Source organism: Sarcophilus harrisii, chromosome 5 (genome assembly GCF_902635505.1).
Source record: "Sarcophilus harrisii chromosome 5, mSarHar1.11, whole genome shotgun sequence".
NCBI lineage: Eukaryota > Metazoa > Chordata > Mammalia > Dasyuromorphia > Dasyuridae > Sarcophilus > Sarcophilus harrisii.
In genome coordinates this window covers 256,628,548-256,654,323 of record NC_045430.1, presented here as the reverse complement: position 1 = coordinate 256,654,323, position 25,776 = coordinate 256,628,548, and the positions used below count along the sequence as shown (strand labels likewise).

The 25,776-nt window shown below is 33.9% G+C and overlaps 1 protein-coding gene across 1 annotated transcript in view; it reads right to left on the bottom strand.

Annotated features, from left to right (window-relative positions):
• KCNH8 (potassium voltage-gated channel subfamily H member 8) overlaps nt 1-25,776 on the bottom strand; it is a 381,840-nt gene that overhangs the window by 238,630 nt on the left and 117,434 nt on the right. The window lies entirely within an intron of this gene.

Below are 25,776 nucleotides of genomic sequence, written 5' to 3'. Positions count from 1 at the left end.
GCACACCTTGACTTATGAAAAATCCTGATAATGAGGTGAGGTTTTTTCTTTTTCTTTTTATGAAATAAACAATTAAGCCTAATTCTTCCATCTTCAGAAAGTAGATGGACCAAGGCAACATCACCATCATCATCGTCATCCTCATCCCCATTAGCATTTATTCACTTTTGTATGGTGTCTAGAATTTTTACTTAGACTTTATATTTTTGTTGTTGAGTTGTTTCAGATGTTTTTATTTGGTGATCCCATTTGGTGTTTTCTTGACAAAGATCCTGAAGTGGTTTGTCATTTTCTTCTCCAGCTTATTTAAAGACAAGGAAACTGAGGCAAATACGATTGATTTGTTCAGAGTCACAGGGTGAGTAAATACCTGAGACTAGATAAGAACTCGTGTCTTTCAGACTCCAGGCCCAGCACTCTATCTACCATGTCATCAGCTACTTTACATAGGTCATCCCATTTGGTATACATAACTATTTATATTATTATTATTATATAACATATGATAATATAATAATTATTATATACTAACATAACATATATGTATATATATGTATGTATACACATATTATTCCTTTATAATAGATGAAAAATTGAGATTGAGAATTTAAATGGTTTGCTCCTGGTTATAAACCAGTCATATTCTGTGGCAGAATTTTAGTCTTGTTCTTTTTAACTATAGATCTATTGGGCTATCTGTCCTACCATACTGCTTCTCTAAAACTAGAGTGGTACAAAAATCAAGCCAAAATATCTCAGCTTAAATGCAGATTTCTCTATTTCTAGGCTTAGGTTATCCAAGCTTTGTCATCAATTTCTTTGTGATCTCAGGGAAATCAATTCACTTCTCTAGCTCTTCAGTTTGGATTTGGAGTCAGAATACCTAAGTTCTGCCACTTACTATCCATATGACCTTTTGAGTCACTTGAAATTCTAGAACCTAACACCTCGGCTGTAAGATGGAAATAATTGTCCATTTTTTAAAAGGTGTTTTGATGGATCAAATGAGAGAACTTCTTGAGGGTACAAAGCTCTAGTCATATAGTAGATACTTAATAAATTAGCTTTATAATTCACAATGCAATGAGAAAATGAAGAAGAAGATGATGATGATGATGATAAAGCTAACTCATATTTGCATAGAATTTTAAGCTTTACAAAAATATTTCTGAATGTTAGGGAATACAAGTATTATTGTACTTTTTGTAGACTAAGACCTTGAGGTTCAGAGAAAATTAGTAGCTTGCTTACTAACACATACACATACGCTGACAGTAACAGAGTAAGGGCTTGAACTACATTATTCTGACATAAATAACTTCATTTTGGGAAACGTGGAATTGGACCTTTGATTTTATCCATGTAAGAAGCTAACAAGGAGGAATTCTTTAAGAGACAATTCAGATCTGAACCAGTTTTACAATTAAGGCTTGTAGAGTTGTCTGGGGGTACTGAGATGTCAAAAAAATATTTCCATGGTCATACAGCTAATACTCAGGACAGATTATCAATATTCTTTCCACTCCCTGCACAGATGTTCTATAAAAATGTGAGCAATTATTATTGCTACTTAGTTGGCACTCTGATAAAGGAGTTGGACTTGAAGTTCTGAAAACGGATTATGAATTCTGCCTCAAATACTTAGTATCTGTGTGGATTTGGATAAGTCACTTAACTCCTTTTTTTAATCTATAAAATATTATTACTTATACAATAACTAACTTAAAAAGGTTATTGCAAAGATCAAAAGACATAACATGTAAATTGCAAAAGTAAGAGTGCTATATAAGTGTTAATTATTATTATTATTATCTGAATTTAATGACATTTAGTTATACATCCTAAAACTTGACCACCAATTACTCTTCTCACTATCAGTCAATTTAGAGCCAGGTGTGATCCATTTTCTTGAAAATATACTCTATATTTTCAGGCTAGAGTCAAAAATTTCCAAAAGTAAATTTTTCTAAAAAAAGAGTTAGAGAGAGAGATAAAGGGGAAGAGAGAGTGAAAGTGAGAGAGAAAGAGACATAGAGACTAGAGACAGAAACACAGAGACACACACACACACACACACACACAGAGAGAGAGAGAGAGAGAGAGAGAGAGAGAGAGAGAGGAAGAAGTATGTGTCATAGTACCAAATGAAATGAAGACTGAATAAATAGCTGACCAGAAAAGCAATCTTCTCTAAACCAGCACTTAATAGGCTTTCTATCTTATATTTCACCTTTTAAGAAATTCCAGAAATAATCTAAGACATGGCTCTTAATTTTGATTGTACTATGGTCTACAGCAATTTGCAAAAACAATAAAAATCTTATGAACTGGGGTTTTACCAATTTCCATTTTGTGAGTTTGATTTGACTTTGACAGACTCTTACCTTGGTATTTGTCTATGGAAGAAGAAGTTTGCTAAGTAAAACTGCATGGATAAAAATGCATAGGGCATGTTTAACCTGCTTAAAAGTGCAACTTGCTTTTTAAAGACTCGGTTCATTAATTATTTGTATGCAGTTTAATGTAGAAGTACAGCTGTGGAGTTTAAAAAGCTGGAGGGGAAAACCCAAAATTTTCCAGTCTTGTTTCTCAATATATCAGGATGAAATCATGGGAGTCAAAAGCCCCAAATCAGGTATTAAAGCCTTTGTGTTACCAAGGCTGATGAAGCTTCTATATTAATTTTCCTTTTTGTGTCCCAATATTAGTCATGTGCATTTAGCCTGCATGTTCCTGACTTCTTTGAAACTTCTTTATCTGAGCTTCAATCTCTCCATCCTGGCATTAAGAGAGTTTGAACACACTTTTCATTCCCCAATGACCTTTGTATTCAATGATGCAGACTGACACTAAAGTATGTGTTGCCATGTTCCCCTCTCCCATCCTGTGTGACTTTTGTTCATATCTCTGGCTTCCAGGATTCTAACTTTAGATCTAGGTGGATCTTTAGACTTTGTTCATTCCATGACATTTTCCATGATTTTGTCAAAATAGAAGAGTCCGTCTTTCAAGCAAACCAGCAGAATACATAGATGATCCACACCTCATCTTTCATGTTATCATATGACCAGCCTATCATTTCTTTTGATCAGACATTTCCCTTATGTCATCTTTTAATCATGATTTTTGAAGTTTCTCATTGGCAGGAAGAAATGAAAGCATTTATTAAGTCCCTAGTGTGTGCCGAGTCCTGTGCTATGTACTTTACAAACAAAATCTCATTTGATCATGGATAGCTCCTATTACTACACTATTTCACAATTAAGGAAACTGAGGCAGGTAGAAATTAAGTGACTTGTCCAGGCTCACATGACTGTGAGCTGTTCTGAAGCTAGATTTGAAATCAGAGCTGGATTTCAGGACCAACACTCTATCTACTGTTCCTCCCATCTGGTATATGTTACAGCCCACTCAAATCCTTCTGAGAAAAATTCATTTACAATTCTTTGAAAACTATTGAACTGCAGGTCTATCAGCTATATAAGAACATTTCATAAATTTCAAGACTGTTAACACTGCATGACCTTTCCTTACAGTTTTGTCTCAGAGACTCAAGTTCTCATCAATATATCTCACTTTCACACCTTTTTCTGTAAGATTTTTTATTTCTTCTTTTTATTTTATTATAGCTTTTTATTTACAAAACACAGGCATGGGCAATTTTTCAGCACTGATCTGTTGTGTTGTGTCCTGCTTTCTAGAGCCCCCAAGTTGGGGTGATTCCTGCTTTCTAGAGCTCCCAAGCTGGGGTGACAAAACATACCATTGCTTTCTAGAGCCCCCACACAGGGGTGATTAATGTATACCTTCCTAGTGGAGAAGTGATGAGGCAGAACTCCTGAGGATGGTGGGAAAATAGAGTCATTTATTTCAAGGGCTTTCCCCTTTTTATAACATAACAAAAACAACTCTGAGCTCGTAGGACCACATAAACAACTTGCTATGTAGTTTGGCACCTGGTATCACTCTGCTTCAGTCTCAACACTGGTTGTCACTGCCCCCTGACTTCTCAGGAAGACTGAAAGCCCTAAGGGGAGATGGGGAGCTGAACCAAACATTGTCAGCAGGTTTCCTCTGGGCTGAAGGGTTTTATACCTTACCCAGAGTTTCCCCACTGACTGCGACCCTCTACATTGATCCTTGCAAAACTTTCTGTTCCAAATTTTTCCCTCCTTCCCCCCTCCCTGAGGTGGCAGGTAGTCTAACACATGTTGAATATGTTAAATCTAATATCTATCTATACATATTTATATACAGTTATCTTGCTGCACAAGAAAAATTGTGTAAAAAAGGAAAAAAAATCTGAGAAAGAAAATGCAAGTAAACATCAACAGAAAAAGTGAAAATGCTATATTGTGCTCCACACTCAGCCTTCACAGTCCTCTCTCTGAGTACATATGGCTCTCTTCATCACTGAAAAATTGGAACTGATTTGAATCATTTCATTGTTGAACAGAGCCCCATCCATCAGAATTGATCATCATATAATCTTGTTGTTGCTGTGTATAATGATTTCCTGGTTCTGCACATTACACTTAGCATTAGTTCATGTAAGTCTCTCCAGGCCTCTCTGAAATCATCCTTCTGGTCATTTCTTACAGAACAGTAATATTCCATAACATTCATACATAATTTATTCAGCCATTCTCCAATTGATGGACATCCATTCAGCCTCCAGCTTCTAGCCACTACAAAAAGGGCTGCCACAAACATTTTTTGCACATGACTTTCACACCTTCTTAAAAAGAAGTGTGCATTTAAAAGCATAGAGGCTTTATTATCTTGAATTCTACAAGTATAAAATAAGAACCATTATTTTTCTCTCAAATCCTTTCTCCTAATTTCCTTATCTCTGTTGGGAGTGTCACTATTTTCTCCTTTAACCATCTTCATTACCTAGCAGTGATTTTTGATCTCTTTTCTTCCTTATCTCCCTTCCTCCATACCTAATCAATTCTCAAATCATGTAGACTCAGATCTTAATTCTATAGCACACTTCAATTTACCTCCTTCTTTTCATTCATTCAAATATCACCACTTCTTAGTTCTAATACTGCCCTTCTAGACTCTTACAATAGCTTCCAAATTGGTTTACCTGCTACTGGTCTCTTTCCTCTCCAATTTATTCCAAACCATCTAAAATTCATGTATGCTTGGAACAGCAAAATTCCTATTCCTTTGAGGTCTCAGGTTTACAGTAGGTTTTGGTTGCAGCTGATGGCTTGCTTCAGATCTCAAGCTTCCATGTATAGAGGTCTTGTCTTTGCATGTAGGGAGTCAGGAATTAAAAGCTGACTGTGTGTGTTATGGGTATATAGGGCAGGTAAGTGATGTAATGGATACAGTGCTAGATTGGAAGGCAGGAGTACCTGAGTTCAAAATTGAATACTTACTAGCTATGTGATCCTGTGCAAGTCTCTTAATCCTATTTGTCTCAGTTTCCTCATCTGTAAAATGAGCTGGAGAAGGAAACAGCAAGCCATTCCAGTATCCAATCCAGTATGACAAGAAAACCCCAAATGGAGTCACAAAGAATTGGACACCACTGAAAAACAACAAATTTATATATGCCCAAATATCTTAAGATAAAACCCTTGAGAGAATGTAAGGTATGAGTTCAGCCAAGTACCACAAGATGCTATCATTACCTTATCAAAGTTTAAGAATTAGCAGAGACATTAATCTTTTGGGGGAATAGAGACAATGAGCACTTGCAGTCACCACATTCAATGTCTGCTGATATGAATATGTTCTCCTATCACTTCACCCTATCTTTTTTCCTACTTCTCTATGATCCATGTTATCCATTATCATTCTATTATACCTTCTAGGATCTCCTAACTTCTGTTTTAGTCTCTTCATTCTACTCTGCTTTATTCTAAGTCTCTTGACTTTACATTGTGGCATTCTGAAGAACTTCAGGAGTTAATCTATAGTCTTTAGAAGTTCAGCAGTTTTTTTCTCTGTTCAAATTACTTATCTCACACTTGAGAACTCGAGCACACATACATAGTACTACCTCACTGAACACCTTACCCTTTTGATTTATCAGTATCCTAAACTTCCATAACTTCTACCTTTATTTCAACTCACTTATATACAGTGTATATAAGTATACATTTATACACTTATGACTATAGTCTTGATTTCATCATTACCTAGGATTTATTCCACTGCCATGATAAAGAATCCCCAAAGTTCCTTTCATCAGTTAATACTGGTTATCCTTCAGTCTTTTCTGTTTCACCTCTTCTGAATCTATTTTAATCTTCAATATGATTCAGTTAATCTCAACCACTTTGTCCTTCTCTCTAACATTGATATATGAGTCCCCCTCTATGAGTTAACTTCTTTAACAGTATATTGCAAATTACTCTGCACTATTATGCTTTGGGTTATCTACATCATCCCTTTTCCATTTTTTGTAAGTGACACTAAACATCCCCTGAAGGAGGTTATAGAATCATACTGATTAGGTTTATTACGAATTTATGTTTGTTAATCTCAACTAGGCCCTAATATTCTTTTCTTGTTTTCCTGAATGATTCTCTATTAGACCTTACTATTCACAACATTTCTCTCCTTTGTCCTCCTACATCACCCCTCTCAATTTTCTCAGTGATAGACAATACTTTTCAGTACCAGCATCTCCTCAGTTCTCTTCTTATATTTCTTCTTCATCATCTCTCATTCTCTCTTCCTTTCCTTTTTTTTTGATACCATTTCAGTACATCATTCTATAATTTACCTTCTCGTTTATCTTTTGCTCCCCTTAAGCCTTTCTTTATCCATGATTCTTATTAAAAATATTTATTTATTTAAAACTAAATACAAAATAAGAAAAAGCCAAAAGAGACAAAAAAAGACAAAAAAGAAAAATTAAAAACAAAACAAAACATTATCATGTATCCAGCAGAACATCATGGAGGATTCAAAATATGTAATAATAAATTTCCATTTCAAGAAAGCATATATAATAATAGAAGAGATTATGTTCATGACTGTGCATTTTTTCTTTACTTCTTGGCTAATTTTTTTATTTTCTGATGTACATTTTAAAAATGTTAATTTTTTCCCCTTTTCATTGCGTCTTACCTCCACTAAGCAGGCTACATTTAAGCACAGATATATTTACATGTGCATTTATATCCACATATCTATGTACATTTATATTCAAACATATGTCTCTCTATACACACATACACACTTACATGTATATACATACAAACATACATATGTATGCATTACATATATGTGCACATGTATCTAAAACAATATTAATCTGGCTGATATATAATGAAAATTTCTCTGTTGATTGAATATTTAAGTTTGGCTTTGTCTGAGATAAATGATTACTAGCCCTATGTTTGTTATGTTTGTGTACATCTCTTATTTCCTATACTTTCTAATTCTTATACTTTAATTCTACTCCTGAACTTGGCTTGCTATTACTTTCTTTCTCCCCATCCATGAAGCCTCCCTTATTTTCTTCCCCACTCTTTCCCTCCCTCTTTATTACATCCCCTTTAATCTACCTACTTTGTCCCACTGCCATATATCTACACACCCTTCTATACTCCATTTAATTCCATTCTCTCTCCTTTTATTACTTTATAGATTTTGGAGAGTGATGTCACTCTTAAATATATGATTTGTATTTCCATATAAAAAACATAAACAACTTGTCCTTGTCAAGTTCCTTGAAATTAATCTTTGATGATGGCTCTTAGATATTAAATTTTTTATTGAGTTCAGGTTTGGTTGAAACAAAGTCCTTAGAATCTACAAGTTTGCTGAATGTCCACTTTTTTATTCAATATCATAGCTAATTTTGCTGGATATGATATTTCTGGCTATTGTCCTAGTTCTTTTGATTGTCAGTATATAATATTCCAGAACCTGTGATATTTTATTGTACTTGTTGGTAAATCCTGTACAATTTTAATTGTGGTTCCTGAATTGTTTTCATTTGTTTGTTTGTTGTAGAATTTTCTCTTTAATCTGAGGGGTTTCAAAATTTAGCAATAATATTTCAATGTGTTTTTCTTTTGAAGTAGAAGAAGCTTTTTTACTTCACTGTTCCCCTAGGAAGATGAACCCTAAACTCCCCATAGTAAGTTTCTATGGTTGGTTTCTTTCTTCTTTGCCTATTAATCTTTTAATGAGAATTATTACTATAAGTACCTAATTTTGAGGTGATGGGTGATGTTGCATCTGGCCCATTGCTTCTGCACTCCCAGTATTTTTGTTCCTCCTTCTTTCAGCCACAATGAAGTTCCTAATCAGCAGAGGTTCCTTCAGTCTCCCTGCTCTTTGGGAAGTAAAAGGTCCTGTGATTCAAGGGGAGGCTTCTTCTGATCCCAGCTAGCCACAGAGCACTCAGTTGATACTTTCTGCTGAAGTAATCTGGAAGTGTTATACTTTACAGCAGTTAAATCCTTTAAATTTTCTCCAGTTGTCCCAGAGGACATCTATTCTTTCCCAAATCTTATTTGTCTTTTATCAGTCTATATTCACCCTGAGATGCAATTTTGTTCTGTTTGTGGGGGGGAATCTGGAAAGTGTGGAATTTTCTGATCTATTCTACCATCTTCCCAGAATGCTCCCCCATTCATGATTCTTTCATTTGCTGCCTATAAACACATTCGGATCTTGTTTTGGCTTAAAAAATGAAAATCATAGGAACTTTTCTCATGATTTTATCTTTCATTCAACATATTGTCCTTATATATTCTCCCTTTCATGTAGAGGATTTCTAATTAATGTCTATATTGAATCTATATATAAACATTTCTATATTTATATAATTAATTTCTATATAAATTCATAAGCTCTTATTCATTCCTAAATTCCTTCCATTTTGTTGGGATCCCAAATTTGATTGAAACTGCTTCTTCAAGATTGCTAATGGTTTTTAAACAACAAAATTAAATGACTTCTTTTCTTAGTCTTCTTCTTTCTCAACTTTTCTATAGCCTTTGACAGTATGAAGCACTGTCTCCCTTTGGGAGACTTTCTACTTCTTTGGCTTTAGTACTCTGTCTTTGTCTCTCTCAGTCTCTGTCTCTTTCTCTCTTATTGATATTTAATTTTTAATTTTTCCATTTAGCATTTTCTTCCTAATCATTATGATGTCCCTAAATCTTTATCTGTCCTTGACTCCTTCTTTATATTTCCATCCCTGGGATTTCATCAGGTCTCTTGGGCTCAATGATCATCTCTGTGAAGATGACTCTGAAGTTAAGAGAGTGTAGTGGAAAGACTACTGGATTTTAAGAAAGAGGACTTAGGTTTTAATCCTACTCCTATCTCATTTTACCCAAGTGATTTTAACCTCATGAATCCTCAATCACCTCATTAGTAAAATAAGGAATTGGAACTAGAATATTCGTAGGTCATTTTCTCCTTTAAATTAAGGATCTTCTGACTCAAATAATTATATCCAATCTTAATCTTCCTTCTGGGCTATACTCCCATATTACCAAGTATATGTAATCTCTAACTGAATGTTCTCTGGGCATCTCAAGTTCTACTTGCTTGATACAGACCTAGTCATATTTTTCTTTGAACTTATCTCTATTCTATATGTATATGTTTACATATCTGCAAATCACTTTATGATACCATCAACCCCAGTAACCCACATTCATAACTACATAAAAATTCTGGATTCTTCTCTCCTTCTTTCAAATTCCATATTAAGTTTTGCCCATCCTTCCTTTACATTATTTCTCAAATGCTTCTTTTTGAATATAGCCTCTACTCTAATTCAGCTCCTCATTACCTCTTATAATGACCTTCTAATTGATCTGATCACTTCTGTCATGCAAAATGATCAATTGTAATACTAAAACTGAGATTTAATTTGATTCCCTCACACCCTAAGATCTTCATCAACTTTCTATTCTTTCTTAAATAGAGCACGAAATTCTCATTCTGGCCTTTAAAAATAACTACACTATGGTCCCTGACTACCTTTTTCAATCTCATTTCATATTATTCCCTTTAGTTTCATATTACTCCTTTCCATTCTAGTGAAACCCATCTTTTCACTGTTCTTCTTCACTCTGTCAAGAGAATATTCCATCTTGGCTGGCATCCCTTTGTTCAAATGATCCTCTTTCTGAAATATTCTCCCTGATAATTTTCATCTTGCATTATCCTTTACTTTCTCTAATCTCAGCTTAAGATCCCCTTGTTATAAGAGATCACTCCTGATCCCTCCAGTTTCTTGTACACTCTCCTTCTTGGAATTGTTTGGTTTTACTTTATATATAAAATTTATTTTTACTTAGTTGTATATATGTTGGAGCCTCCCAATAAAATTCATGTTCCTTGAAAGTAGCGAGTACAGAGTAATGTTCTTTTTTGTCTTTGTATCCCCAATGTCTAACATTGTATTTCACACAGTGCTTAGTGCTTAGCAAGTGCTTTATATTTCTTGAGCTAAATTTGGAACCCAGTTGCCAAAATTATTTCTTAAAACAAGAGCTTGACTTTGCTCATCCTTTGCTCAAAAACATTCAGTGGGTCCTTATTTCTTTTAGGAAAAATCCAAGCTCCTTTAATCTTGCATTTAAAACTTCTATTCTCTCTCCAATACTTTGTCTTTCCAACCTGACTAATTACCTTTCACATGACTCATCTTTATATATCCTCTGTATCATACACTGTTTTCACTGTTTTCTGAATTTTACTGCCTCTATGCCTCTGCCTAAAGTGTCTCCTCTATCTGGATTGCACTCATCAATCCATGACTACTTTTTAGAACCTTACCTTTCCTCAAAAATCAGCTCAGGTGTTACTTTTTCCATGAAGCTTTCCTAAATCCTCCCACTTATTAATCTTTCTACTCTTTTTTTCCTAGAATATTTTATCTGATATTTTCTTTTTCTCCCATGATGCTTACATTATGCTTATCAGCATTATGCATGCATCATTTCCTCCCAGAAGAGTACAAACTCTTGGAGAGCAGGGATTGTTTAATTTTTCTCTTTGTAGTCTCTTTCCAAATGTTAGCTGATTGGAATAGACAGGTAGAATGTTGCTATTCAGTTGTTTAGCTCTATCTGACTGTTATGACCCCATGGACAAAACTGTCCATGGAGTTTTCTTAGTAAAGATACTGTAAAGGTTTCCTCTTTCTTTCTCCAGTAGATTGAGGTAAATCTAATTTATGTGACTTGCCCAGACAGGTCCAATTGAATAGCCTATAGAATTTCTTATAATATCATCAAAAATCATACTGTCTCGTGCACAGACTATATAATTATTGTCATGACAGGGACAAAAAGTATAACAATTATCACCACACAGACATACAGTAATCCAGAGCTGATAAAAGATACTTTGATGGTGGGGCTTTATGATTGAGTGACAAGATTCTTGAACTTAATTAACACTTGTGAAGATCAGCAAGCAGGAAGTCTGTGACTTCTAGTCCTGGAGAAACTTCTAAGGCAGCAAGAAGGTAATGACTTACCCTACACAGCTAGGAAATGTCAGAAAACTTCACCACTCTAAGGCTGGCCCCCAATAAACTATCCCATTATGCTTTATGTATTCCAAATAAAACAGAGCATTTCTATCCTCTATGCCTCTTTTCTCAATAACTTTTTTTTCAGATGCCAAGAATTGAATTAAAATTTATACTTAATTCATTTGAATAGGACAATGTATGCTTTTATTAATTACAAAGTCCTTGAAAGAGGTGATTGGAGAAATACTAAAAAAGTAGATAGTTTTATTTTGACATGATTGTGTATAAAGAAAACAGTCCCTAGGCTCTTCGTTAATGATATCACTGAATTTCGGAGTTAGAAGGAACTTTAGCAGTCACCTAGCCCAATTCATATGTGAAAGGGATTTTCACTATAATTAACTGGGCCCAGAAAAGCAGGAATAGGCCAGTGGCTGTGATCTCCAGATCTCTAAGCCCACAGAAGTCAAGGAAAATTCTGCAGGTAAGATTTGGTGCACTAAAGTCTGAGGGGAGTTCTAGCCCAGGATCAGACTGTGAGAGTCACTAAATCAATTGCAGAGGCAGCAGTATTATGATAGCAGCAGAAATACTAGCTGCAAGAGCAACTTCAGCGGCTTTCAGAGATCTCAGCATACAGTTTTGTGTATGTGTGTATGTTTGTGTGGCAGAACAGCTGGTCAGAGGAACACTGCAAGGGCCCCTTTGCTGGCACTGTGGCAGGACTCTGTTGCTTTGCCCATACTCAGAATTGGATAGCAGTGCTAGCTCATAGTATAGGTCTCTAGAACAATCTTTAAAAACAACTGCACAAAAGCACAGAAGCCCTCCACCCTGGAAACGGAACCCTAATTTAACAAAAAGTTAAAAGCCAAGTAATAGGCTGGGAAAATGAGGAAACAGAAAGATATTCCGACCAAAGAAAGCTACTATGGTGATGAGGAAGTTCAAAATATATACTCAAAATATGATAACAAAGTCAAAGGTCCTACCTCCAAAGCCCTCCAAGAAAAATTAGAATTGATTTCAAACCATAGAAAAGCTCAAAAAGGAATTTGAAAACCAAGTAGTAAAGGTAGAGGAAAAAAATGGAAAGAGAAATAAGACTAATGCAAAAGGATATACAAATGACTCATTCCCTTGACAGGAAAATTAGGCCTTAGTACCTTTAAAATCAATTCTCTAGACCATACTCCTGATTTTAAAGCTCATTAACTCTGTGATTCAATAACTTGCCAAGGCTAGTCAATTCTATATCACTCTTATTCATTTAACATCCACTTCTATAATCACCATACTAATTCATTGCCTCATCCCTCTTGCCTGAAGTATTGCAATGGTCTCTTCATGGTCACCAAGCTTTCCCATCCAATTCATTTTCTACATGGTTGTCAAGGTCTGGGAATGTCAGTCTTCAACTTAAAAATACAGGGGTTTCTAGGATAATATAGTTCAAAAAAACTCCTTATCATATAAACCAGCTTACCTGTCAAGTATTATTTGATCAATAATGATAAATTGGGGGTTATGCAAAGCAGTAAAGTTGCAAAATCAAAAAGAGAATAGCTTATATTCTAATGGAAGAGACATCATGCATATTTCAAGATGAATAAAATATGAAGAAAAATTAATGCATGGTAGTTTGGCAAAAGAAGATGTTAGCACCAAGGAGATTCAACAAAGGCTTTCTCACTTTGCTACACTCTATGTCCCTGCCAAACCAGACAATTCAGCTTCCATTTTCTTGTTTTGCAGTCTGTTTCCCACTTTTGCTTCATTTTTGCCTAAAAGAAGTTCATCTTCCTTCAAAGGCCAGATCAAATATTTCTAAATCAAAACAAATTATTATGAAAACAACAGAAGTATAGGGTTAAATTTCCCGAGTGCTTTACCAAAACTTCCTGGACACATTCATCAAGGGGGAGCATTTTCTTCTAATGGTGAGCCAAGTCTTGTCTCATCATAGTATAGGGATGCCTCTGACTCTTGAAAGGTATAACAGAAGGGAAAAACTTCTTTTAGGCTCTGAAAAAAGCTTTGAGGATTTAGCCTGTGGTATTCATGCTTCCCAATATAGCAATGATACAGAACCCATCACTTATTGCTATGTTTGTTGCAGGACAATGAATTTTATGGTCACTAATTCTTAATTATTATTAGGTATAGAAAAATTCCTATCTGTAACATTGCTTGAATATTCTCACAAATCAGATCAGAAGTTATTGTGATATAGAAATGTGAATATATTGCTGTTTTTTGAGTTTTCCTATCATCTACCTGCTTTTTCTACCTACCTACCTATATACTTATTTATCTTTGTGTATTTCTATTAATGACACATCAATTTACTTATATTATATTTATATATCTATTTACTATCTGTAGTAGATAGTTTACTATCTATATCTATTCACTTATCTACCTACTTATCTATTAATGGGATGAACAAAAGGTAGAAAAATGAGAGAAAAAGGAATCCCCTCCTGTTCAGAAAAATCAACAAATTATACTATCAATTCTTTAATAATCCTAAATTTTGCTACTTGGATTGGGGCTGAATTCCTATTCTACTCCAATGTTGCAACATAATAACTCATATTTTAAGAGTTGAGAGAATCTGTCCAAGTGTCTTCTAGATCATTAGCAAAACTGAGGCAGTTTACAGGCACCCTATTGACAGAGGGAGAATGTGACCATCTAGGCATTATAATTACATAGTTTCCAAATGCAGCCCCCTATGGTGATAAATAGACTCACAATTACTCTTTTTAAATTCCCATGATCAGACTCCTACCTCACTCACAAAGTCCTTGTCTGACGCTCTCTTCCTCATGTTTATCCACTTTGCATTCTCTTGGGAGGATTCAGATTGGGACTCATGTGTTATAGTATCCTTATATAGGGCACATATCAGCAGTCCCCTAGGACGCATCTCATCTAAGACAAGATATGGCAAAGTGAACTGAGTGTCCAGTAACAAGAGGAGCCTTAGCATTGTTGACAGTTGATGCTCTGGGGAGTGAAGAAACCACTACTTGGTTGCCCTTGCCAGCAACTGTTAGTGAGCAGGAAACTCTCTAATTCCTTGGGGAAAGGAAGGATTCTTCATTATAAGTTACAAACTACTCCTTTCCCAGAATAAATTCATGAATGCTCAGATTTTAGCAAAAAAAAAATTTGACATTTCCATGGAGTTCATTAGTAGCAGAGAGAAAGAGATTGCTTTAAAGGATGACTGGAAAATCAAGTTACTATCATTTCCTAGTTCTGTAAGATTTCATATGGTCATGGCTAGAATGATAGAAATAAAGTCATGTGTTGGTACTACGTAGGGGAATCAAATACAGGTAAGAAATAGAACCTAGACAAATCAAACAAAGGAAGTAAATGGTTTATTTTAAAGTAGTATTATAAACTTCAAATCTCTTGAAAGCCTGAATAAATTAAGAACTTTGTGAAGTAGGTGGGGTTAGGATAGTGTTATACGCCTTGGTTTTTGAAAAGAGAAGTTTTAAACCAAGACAGATAGAAGATCCACTTTCAAAAAACAAAACAAAACAAAAGGACTCATTTATCATAGCTTATAGAAAACATATTAATATAACTTCAGCAAACTTATTTTGTAAGAACTGAGAAGACCAAAAATACTTCATAATAACAAGATGTTTGTGTGTTTGTGTCTATGGGTTTTTCTTTTACTCCTCACTGATATATGTGAAGTGATTGAGAGTTTTCTCATAAATTTTACAAAAGAAGAAAAGTTGAGCAACTTTGTGTTGACCAGGAAAGAAAGAGAACTTATCGTGATTTGAAATTGAGGCTAAATTGGGAGAATGAAGTGAATGGATGAAGACTGAAGGAAATAGACCTCAAAAGGGAATAGATTAAAAGATAGTAATCTAGAGAGATATTACATGGAATATTTTGATTAAGTGGTTATTGAGATATTCTGGGAAGAATATAGAAGTGAATTAAGTCATATATAGCCTTTATAAAATAGAGGAGAATGAGGGAGAGACACTTAGGTGCACAGAAAAATGTGTGGTGGGAAAAAATTTGAAGAGGATTATTGGAGACAGAAATAAAAAGGGATTACAAAATAGCTCCTTAAGAAATAAAAAGGGATTATAAAATAGTTCCTTAAGATAATTCATGGTATAGTAAAGAAAGGAGCTGAGAATATAATACAATATTTACAAGAGGAGAAGAAGATCTGGGATTGGAGGAAGGGATAGAGAACATGTAAGGAGGGATGTAAGGAACATCAGAATGATCTTCAGGAGAATGCGAGAAAACCAAGAGGGTATAGAAGAAGAAAATGAAGAAAAGTTCTCAGCAATTGAAAGAAAAGGAGAATTAAAGGCCTGCAAGGAAGTAGAACAGTGGAAAGGATGCTGGATTTCGACTCAGAGGACATCAGTTGAAATCTTCAATATATTATTTAGCTATGTGTCCATAATTAAAGAACTTCACATTTCTAGGCTTAAATTTCCTTCTTTGGGGATTTGGCTAGATCAGTGAGTGGTTGTTCCCTAACTTTCTGGTCTCAAGACCTCTTCAAGAATCCTGAATTCCTATTAGAAACAATGAACAACTTTAGCAAAATTACAGGATACAAAAATAAATCCACATAAACCACCAGCATTTCTATATGCTACCAACAAAGTCCATCAGTAAGAGATACAAAGAGAAATTAAATTCCATTTAAAATAACTATAGATAATATAAAATATTTGGGCGTCTACTTGCCAAGACAAAATCAGGAACTATATGAATACAATTACAAAACAGTTTCTACACAAATAAAGTTAAATCTAAACAACTGAAAGAATAGCAAGTGCATCTGGGTTGAGCTAATATGATAAAAATGACAATTCTACCTAAATTAACCTACTTATTCAATGCCATATCAAACTGCCAAGACATTACTTTACAATGCTAGAAAAAAATAATAATAAAGTTCATTTGGAAAAACAAAAGATAAAAAAATTTCAGTGGAATTAATGAAAAAATGCAAAGGCTGGAGGCCTAACTGTACAAGATCTAAAACTATATTATAAAAGTGATCATCAAAACCATTTGGTATTGGCTAAGAAATAGAATAATTGATCAGTGGAATAGGTTAGGTTTGCAAGACATAATATCAATCACTACAGTGATCTAGTATTTGATAAACACAAATAAGCCCAACTTCTAGGATTTAGAACTTATTATTTGACAAAAGTTTCTGGGAAAATTGAAAAATAGTATGGCAAAAATTAGGCATTGACCAATAGCTGACACGTCCATACCAAGATAAGGTCAAAATGGGTTCATGATTTAGACATAAAGATTGACACTATAAACAAATTAGAAGAATAAGGGTTAATCTACCTCTCAGATCTGTGAAGAAGGGAGGAATTTGTGGCCAAAGAAGAACTAGAATTTCATAATGAAATGTAAAAATGGATAATTTTGATTATATTAAACAAAAAAAAATTAGGTACAAACAAAATCAATACAGTCAAGATTAGAAGGAAAGCAGAAAACAGAGAAAATTTTACATCCAAGGATTCTGCAAAAGGCCTCATTTCTAAAATATATTAAGAATTGATTCAAATTTATAAGAATACAAGTCATTCTCCAACCAATAAATGATCAAAGGACATGAACAGACAATTTTCAGATAAAGAAATTGAAACCATTTAAGTCAAATGAAAAAATGTACTCTGTTGATCAGAGAAAAACAAATTAATATAGCTCTGAGGTACTACTACAAACCTCTCAGATTGACTAAGATGATAGGAAAGGACAATGGTAAATGTTGGACGGGATGTGGGAAAACTGGGACAATAATACATTGTTGGTGAAGTTGTGAACGGATCCAACTATTCTGTAAGCAATTTGGAGCTATCCACAAAATTTTATGAAAGTTTCCATACCTTTTAATTCAGTAGTATCTCTACTGGGTCTGTATCTCAAAGAAATCATAAAAAAGGGAAAAGGACCTACACATGCAAAAATGTTTGTAGTAGCCCTTTTTGTAGTGGCAAGGGACTGGAAAATGAGTGGATGCCCATCAGTAAGGGAATGCTGATTAAGTTATGGTCTATGAATGTTATGGAATATTATTGTTCTATAAAAAACAATCAGCAGGATAATTTCAGAAATGTCTGGTGAAATTTGCGTCAACTGATGCTAAGGGAAGTAAGTAGAACCAAAGAACATTGCATAAGGCAACAAGATTATGTGCCGATCAACTCTGATGGGTGTGGATCTTTTCAACAATGAGGTGATTCAGGCTAGTTCCAATCGACTTGTAATGAAGAGAGCCATGTGCATCAAGAAAGAGGACTGTGGGGACTGAATGTGGATCACAACATAGCATTTTCACTTTTTTGTTGTTATTTGCTTGCTTTTGGTTTTCTTGCTCATTTTTTCTTTTTTTGATCTGATTTTTCTTGTGCAGCATGATAAATGTGGAAATATATATAGAAGAATCACACATGTTAACATATATTTGAATACTTGCTATATAGGGGAGGGAATAGAGGAATGGAGGGAAAAAATTAAAATGCAAGGTTTTACAAGGGTGAATGTTGAAAATTATCTTTGCATATATTTTGAAAATAAAAAAAGGTACTTTAAAGACCTCTTTAAATACCTAAAAATTATTGTGGATATCCCAAATAAAAACTTTTTCCCCATGTGCATTATATCTATTGATATTTACTATGTTCAAATTAAAATATTTAGAATTATTAAGAGAATAGTTTTGATCATCCAAATCCTCTTGGATACTACTATGGATCTCTAGACTACATTTTGAGAACTGGCAGGCTAGGTGATCTCTGAGATTTTTTCAAGTTGTAAATCATTTGATTATGTTATATTGATGAAATAGATAATATGGTTCAATAAAATAGAATATTGATTAATAGAGAAATGCACAAATGACTGAAGTATTACTAAGAGGGTGGCCACCGTAGAAAGAGAAGAAAAGGTTAGGAATTGAAATAGGCCATAGGCAATAGATGAGTCATTTATAGAGATATTTATAAAGCAATTACTAGACTGAAGTATATTATTCACAATGTGGCACAAACTCATCATGAGATAATTCTCCTAAACTGGGCATTGGTCAGCTTCTCCTGAGGCTATTATATTCAATTTTAGTCTTTGCATTCTAAAAGGTTGTGGGGAAACTGGAAATAGCCCAGAAAACAGCAATCAAAATGACTTAGGAGAGGAAAAATAAAAACCCAGAGAAAAGGAGAAAAGTTGTAGCTGTTGAAATTAGAAGAAAGAAGTCTAAATCTACATTTTAAAGTAGGACTTATTTAGAAATTGCTTTTAAAAAGTAGTTCTTCAATTCCTAAATAAAGGCAACAAAGAGAGGACTTATTTAGAAATTGCTTAAAAAAAAGTAGCTCTTCAATTCCTAAATAGAAGTAATGAAAGCATTGGCCTGGATTCTACGAGACCCATAATCAAGACCTTTCTGCTAGGCAGCAAGTCATAGCATCATTTCACTGCTTGTAAAATGGTCTGGATGAAGGAGCCATTCTGAAATTCTGATTTTCTGAATTTGGTTGCAAATATTATCAACTTTTCACTTTGGAAGATTATGGGAAACAATAAATATTTGAAAGTTTTGTGTCCTTTGTATTTTGAACCTCCTAAAGATTAACCATAATTCTAAAAACAAAAAAATTGCCTTCTAGATTTCCACTCAATAGGGAAGCTGCCACTGCAGTAAAGAGAACAGAGTTCTGTAGGGGTATAGAAGTTGAAATAAACCCAAATGACTCCTCATTCCAGCCTAGGGGACCTTTCCCATGCCACCAAGACTGAGAGAGATGAGGATAGAGATTTATTGTGTCAAGTTAGCAAAGAATCTAATAAAGAAAATGGAGCCAGTGTATCATAGTGATGATCAACATGTGAGAAAAGAGTAGATAGGTAAGTTTGATGTTAGTATTGATGATCTTGATGGTGGGATTTCAGAACTTCTCTCATTGTATAATTTCATAAATTTGTTGCATTCATAGGAGTCTATTGATATGGGATCATGGCCTAAACTATTAAAGAGTCTAGACACAAGACACACCAGAATTAGGAAAGATAAATAACAATGAAAGATTATGCAAATTCAACCTAGAGCTTTCTAACTCTATTCAAAGAAATTTATTTAATTCTCATTCTTTTTCTCCTGAAAATGTGGAATGCCTTTCAAATGCCTTCTTCCATTTTGCCCTTTCTTTCTCTTGAAACAAACAGAGGATAGCAGAACTGGCATTTTGCCCAAATGCCCATATTAAGGAAAAAGGTACTAGACTAGAATTGTTTTATTTTGTTCATCTAAATAAAGACTAGTACTTCTGTAAATCTGAGGTTTAACTGATATAGCACTTTCATCATTGGTGCAGATTTCAAGCTATCTGTGCTTTTTACCTTTGAAAGACTCTTATTATCCTACAGATTCAACTTTTTGAATTATTGGACAAATATCTCATATTCTGACTAGCACAAATTAAGGCAATGTTTTCAGATGCTTTAAAATCTGATCAATTCTTATGACTTTCCATCCCATTTTTCTAATATTCTACGAAGAAGATCATACTTTGGGGACTATTATCTATCCATCCATCCATCTGTCTATCCATCTATCTAATCTATCTGCTTATTTATCTATCTAGTCATTCATTTACTTCTTAATCATTTATTTATCCATGTATTCATTCATTCATTTACTGATTCATTAATTTATTTGTTATGCTTTCCTTCATAGGTAGTTACGGCCAAAAAATTCATTATCAAGTGAAAACAAAGGGAAACTTTTATTAGGATGATGCTCTAATTTTTTCCAATATGACAGACATATCAAACAGAAAGTTTGATCACATGTTAGTAGCATTCTTCAAAACATTCTCCATAAAGCAAATATTTTTATACTAAATAATATTCTGTCTACTAACTTCCATTTAATTTCAGAAATATATTTCCAAGTGGAATAAGTAGTATTTTCCCCTCCATCATGTAATAGAAGTCACAATGTAGAGTGATCCTTGGGAGAGCATTTTCCCATGCAAACCCCTGCAGGAAAACTAATGGCAAAACAGCCCACATGATGTTGGAGCATTCATTAAAAAGCTTAGGCATTCAAATGAACCACATGGTTAATTCTCATTTCAGGGAGAGTTCTCTGACTCCCCAGGATTTAAGCAACTATTATGGTTATGCTATTACTCTAGGTATTCAGTACAACTGGTTAGCTAGGAAAAAAACATATGGAGATTGTTTTTCAGTCAATCTTTGGAAAATGAAAGCCCCAAGGACTTCTTTGGCAAAGGTTCAGCTATCCAATTCCATATTCCTATTATTTTTCCTTAAAGGATATAGTCAATTTCTTTCCTATTTGAGAAAGGAAAAGTTCTCAAGTATATTTTAACTGATAAGAGATATTTCTAATATGGATTAACTCAATGAAGTTCTCTCTGAAGATATTTTTATAGACTCTTCCAACTTTATCTTAGTTTTATGACTAGACAGTGGAATTTTAAATTTGCATCTTGAAGCAAAATATACGCAAATTGTTTCTCTATTTTGCTTCCCTGAGGGAAGAAAATTGGAAATTGTGGTTAGTGAGCATATACTCAGGCTACAATTGACCAGTAGTCATAGAAAGTTGGTAAACTAGGTACTAAGCAATCTCTGTGATAGAGAAAAGATGGGTAGCTTTTAAAGTCATTCTAAGTATTACATTCGTTAATACAACTTCAAACAACTATGCTTGTTACGTTCTCCTCCTCCCCCACAAAAGAGCATCTTTTAATTTTTTGATCTTGTGATTCTAAAGATTTACTGGTCCTCACTCTATTGCTTTTGAAAACAAATTGAATTTTTTGCTAGATTTATATATTCTTAAGAGTTGTCAGGAATCTTAGAAATCATCTAGTTTAACTCCATTTTATTAATGAAGAAAGAGAGTTAGAAAGAGGGGATGATTCATGATCACAAAGTTTCACAGTGGCAATATTTGTTCAGGTTTAGACTGCTATATCATAATTCTTTCAACTACACCAACTTGGAGCCCTATAAATCCCTAGAGATGATCTTTTGAAAGGAAGCCACTAATCAATATTTGAATCCATAAAGAAGCCAAGATACTCTCTATAACTGAATAATAGATCTTTCACATTGACATAAATATTTTTCAAATGTATGTAGTTGTTATTGTGATTAATAAACCATAAACTCATTTTAAAGATGTCTCTTTTTCATAATAACTTTTATTATGAATAATTTTTGACAAGCAGATCCTAATAATATGACTACCATAAAATGATAATATATGAGCATTTGTTTTTTATGTAAAAAAGAGTACCCTTACACCAAATGTTTGGTGGCCACTAATATATATTATATTCATTTCTCCTGGATTATAGTAATGGTCTCATTGTTTCTATTCTCTTTCTAATCCATTCTCAACATGAGTACTAAACTGCAGTTCTAAAACACAGATTTGTATACAGTAACATTATTATTTTAAAAACTAAGTAACTAAGTATTTTGACTATTATAAATACCCAAATTAACTACAAAAGACCTGTGAAGGAAGATGCTATCAGCATCAAGGGAAAGTATTGATAAATAGAAGTATTTAGAGTTTATTTTACACACATATACATATATAGACATTTGCAACTAATGGTAGCAATCTCTGGGGCAGGGGGGGAAGAGGGGAGGAAAGTTCCAAGTTAATTTTATTATAGATTTTTTTCTGATGTATTTGGGGTTAAGTGACTTGCTTAGGATCACACAGCTATAAAATGTTAAATGTCTGAGGTCACATTTGAACTTGGGTCCTCCTGACATGAGGGCTGGTACTCTATTTACTGCACCATCTAGTTGCCCCTTTATTATACATTTTAAAAAAAGCAAGTTGTACATAATAGAACTGCAATTTCATGTGCAGTCTTTTTTTCCCTATTTTACTTCTTTTTAATGGATATACTTATTTTATTTCTCAAAATCAGAATGAAAAAAATAACTTTTAAATAAAGAAAATACAGGTTTGAACAACAAGCACATGTTATTGATTTTCTGTCCTGTTATTTATGCCTTATTCAATTTCCATCTAACTTCAGTTCCTGCTTTTTGGGTCACCTGATTGATAAAAATTTACTACATCTAGCCAGCTCAGATAACTCAAATATGCCATCTTCCCATCCATTATGAGACTAATTCTCCTTTGCATGATCCTAATTATTACTTTAGGATCATGATCCAAATTAATGCTACCATTGATTCTGGAAAGACTCTATCATTCAGCTGCCCTATAGCTCCACACACCTTCCCTATGATTGTTTTCTACTGAATAATGTTGCTCCCCTATTCCTGCCATATCCTGTTAGAATGTTAGAGTTTTGAAGAAAAGACAGACTTTCTCTCTTTTTTTTGTAAATTATCATTAACACAGTAGTAATCGCATACTAGGTTCTTAATAAATATTGTTCCTTCCTCCGTTCTTCCCTCTCTTCTCTCTTCTTCTTTCTTTCTTTTCTTCCTCCCTCTATTCCTCCCTCCTTTCTTCTTTCCTCTCCCTCCATCTCTCTTTTTTTCCAGTGTTCTCAAAGTAGTATCTAAAGATTTCCATAATGTAGCTACTACCTATCTTTCTAGCTTTATTGTATATTGTTCCTTTTGTATACATTCTGTTCTAGTGAAATGAGCATGTAAACCACCTCCTTTATACCACATTTTCTCAACTCTATCTCTTCTCATTTTCATCTCCTAAAATCTCTATCTTCCTTTAAAACACAGTTCAGACACTGTCTTCTATTTGAGGCTTTTCTGGTTCCTCCAGGTATTGTTACTGTGCTCTTCATTTATTCCTGTGTATTATTTTGTATTTACTTGACTGATTATTTATGATATCCCCTGATAGAATGCAAGCTCTTGGAGGATAGAAACCTTTATTTTTATTGAAATTTCCAGTTCCTAAAAATAGAAGTAACTTGATAAATGTTTATTGAATTAAATTGAATTGTTCTTGTCTCCTCACACTGAAACATGAAGGTTCTTAGGGTCGAGGAAACCATTTTGGGAAGATCAACTAGAGAAAAATGAAACAAAACAAAATAAAATAGATTGTATAGTCTTAATAATGAAATCCATTGAGGAAATGGAAGGGAATAAGAATTTATATAGCACCTAAGCTGTGCCAGCTGTATATTTAGCACTTTAGAAATATTATTTCATTTGATCCTTATAACAATCCGTGGGGTAGGTGCTGTTCTAAGCCTTATTCCAGCTAAAGAAATTGAGATAGACAGAAGTTAACTGACTTGCTCAGGGTCATATGTCTAGTATCTGAGGCTAGATTTCAACCCAAGTTTTCCTTTTCCCAGGCCCAGCACTATCCATGGTGTTATCAGTAATAACACCATATTTCACATAAAAAATAATGTTTGCAAAATGCCACTTTCTTTTTTTTTCTTTTATTTTACTAGAAAACATTTGGAATTACCATTTGTTTATCCAAAATTCTAATGTTAAATGTTCATTTCCCTTGATTCTCATGAAAATCTTATCAGTTGAGGCTTATTCATTGAGAAATGAGTGGGCATTTGTAAAATACTTTTAATGTCACAGGCACTGTGCTAAACTCTAGAGATGCAACAAAAATTGACTTTGTAAAATACTTTTAATGTAACAGGCACTGTGCTAAACTCTAGAGATGCAACAAAAATTGACTTACCAAGATTATTATAGCTAGTGCATGTCACATTTGTGGTACAAATCTTTCAACCCAAGTCCAATCATGCTGTCTTTCTTCAGATGAGTGTTGGATGATTTATTATATTTTCCCACTCCATACTTATTTTCTACTACCAATTATCTCTTATTAGGTGGGACCTTAGTTAATTCAGATATTGATTTATGATAATTATTAATTTTATTCTTCCATCCATTTTTTCTTTTTATCCTTATAGCTAAACTAAATCTTTATTGAACATTTAATAAAAAAAAAAGTGGTTACACTTACACAACTCACATTTTACTAGGCAGTACCTCTTATCTTGTTTATTAGAGTATAAGCTTCTTGATGATGAGTGGTATTTTTCTTGTCTTTGTTACCCCACCAATGCCTACCACAGTGATGTGCATACAATACGCTTTAATGAAAGTTTGCATAATTGAGTGGCTTTTATGATTCTCTTGTAACTACTAGAGATGACAATAACAAACTGAAGTTACATTTTTCCTTGGAAAAAGAATGGACAGGAATTTCCTTTTTTTAAAAATTCTATTTTTGAGAGTTTATAAACTATAAAGAAATACTGATACATATCACAATATATGTCTGCACCCACATAAAAATTCTTTAACAATCAACCAGGGATTCCCAATCCTAAACCATAAAGGAACTTCCCACTTAATATTTTTTCCACATGGTTAGAACTCTAGAGCTGACTTAAAGCATGAAAAGTGTGATACAAGGAAATGCATATATCTGGACTGACCATGCTTTTACAGGAAGAAAACAAGTACAAAGAAAATAGCATATTCCATATTATGAAAACCACCTGCAAACCAAGCAATTGGATGAACAAGCAATCTCAAGAAGAGATTGTTTCTTTCTTTCACTTTCCTTGCAATGTATCTGCTCTGGTCACCTAGAAGGAACCAGACTTTTTAGTTGCTGGCCATAGTGCTACTATTGATTTTCAAATTATTCTGACCTTATTTCTAGGTCCAATGGACAACCAATTGTGGGAAAGATGAGAAAATCTCTCTACAATCACCTCATTACCCCTCCCCAATCTCACTCTTCAAGCCCTCTTCTTTCTACTTCAGCACATCCTTTACCTTTTCCCCACTTGGCCAGGAATATGAATTTAGGAAAAAAGAAACCCAACCCAAAATACTACCAACCTCAGAATATTCAACTAAGGTTCAAAATCTTCCCTCATGAGATTTTAACACAGTACCACAGTAAGAATAAGAAAAAATCTGATACAACCAAATTATATTTACATTAAGGGCAATCTTTATCGCCTGATTCCATGCAGAATACTTAGGAGCCAGCTAATGGACATAAAGAGGATTTCCATTATATTATTTTATGACCATAATTACTTTTTTCATTGTTACGTAACAAAAAGAAAGAGCCAAAATATACTAGACTGCTTTGGGAAGTAATGGGTTCCTCCTAAGTAATCTTCAAGTAAAGGCAAAATTGACCAATCTATAAAGGCTTGCTTCTCCCAGTATAGATTAGATAAGTTAATATTTCATCTAAGTTTCTATGA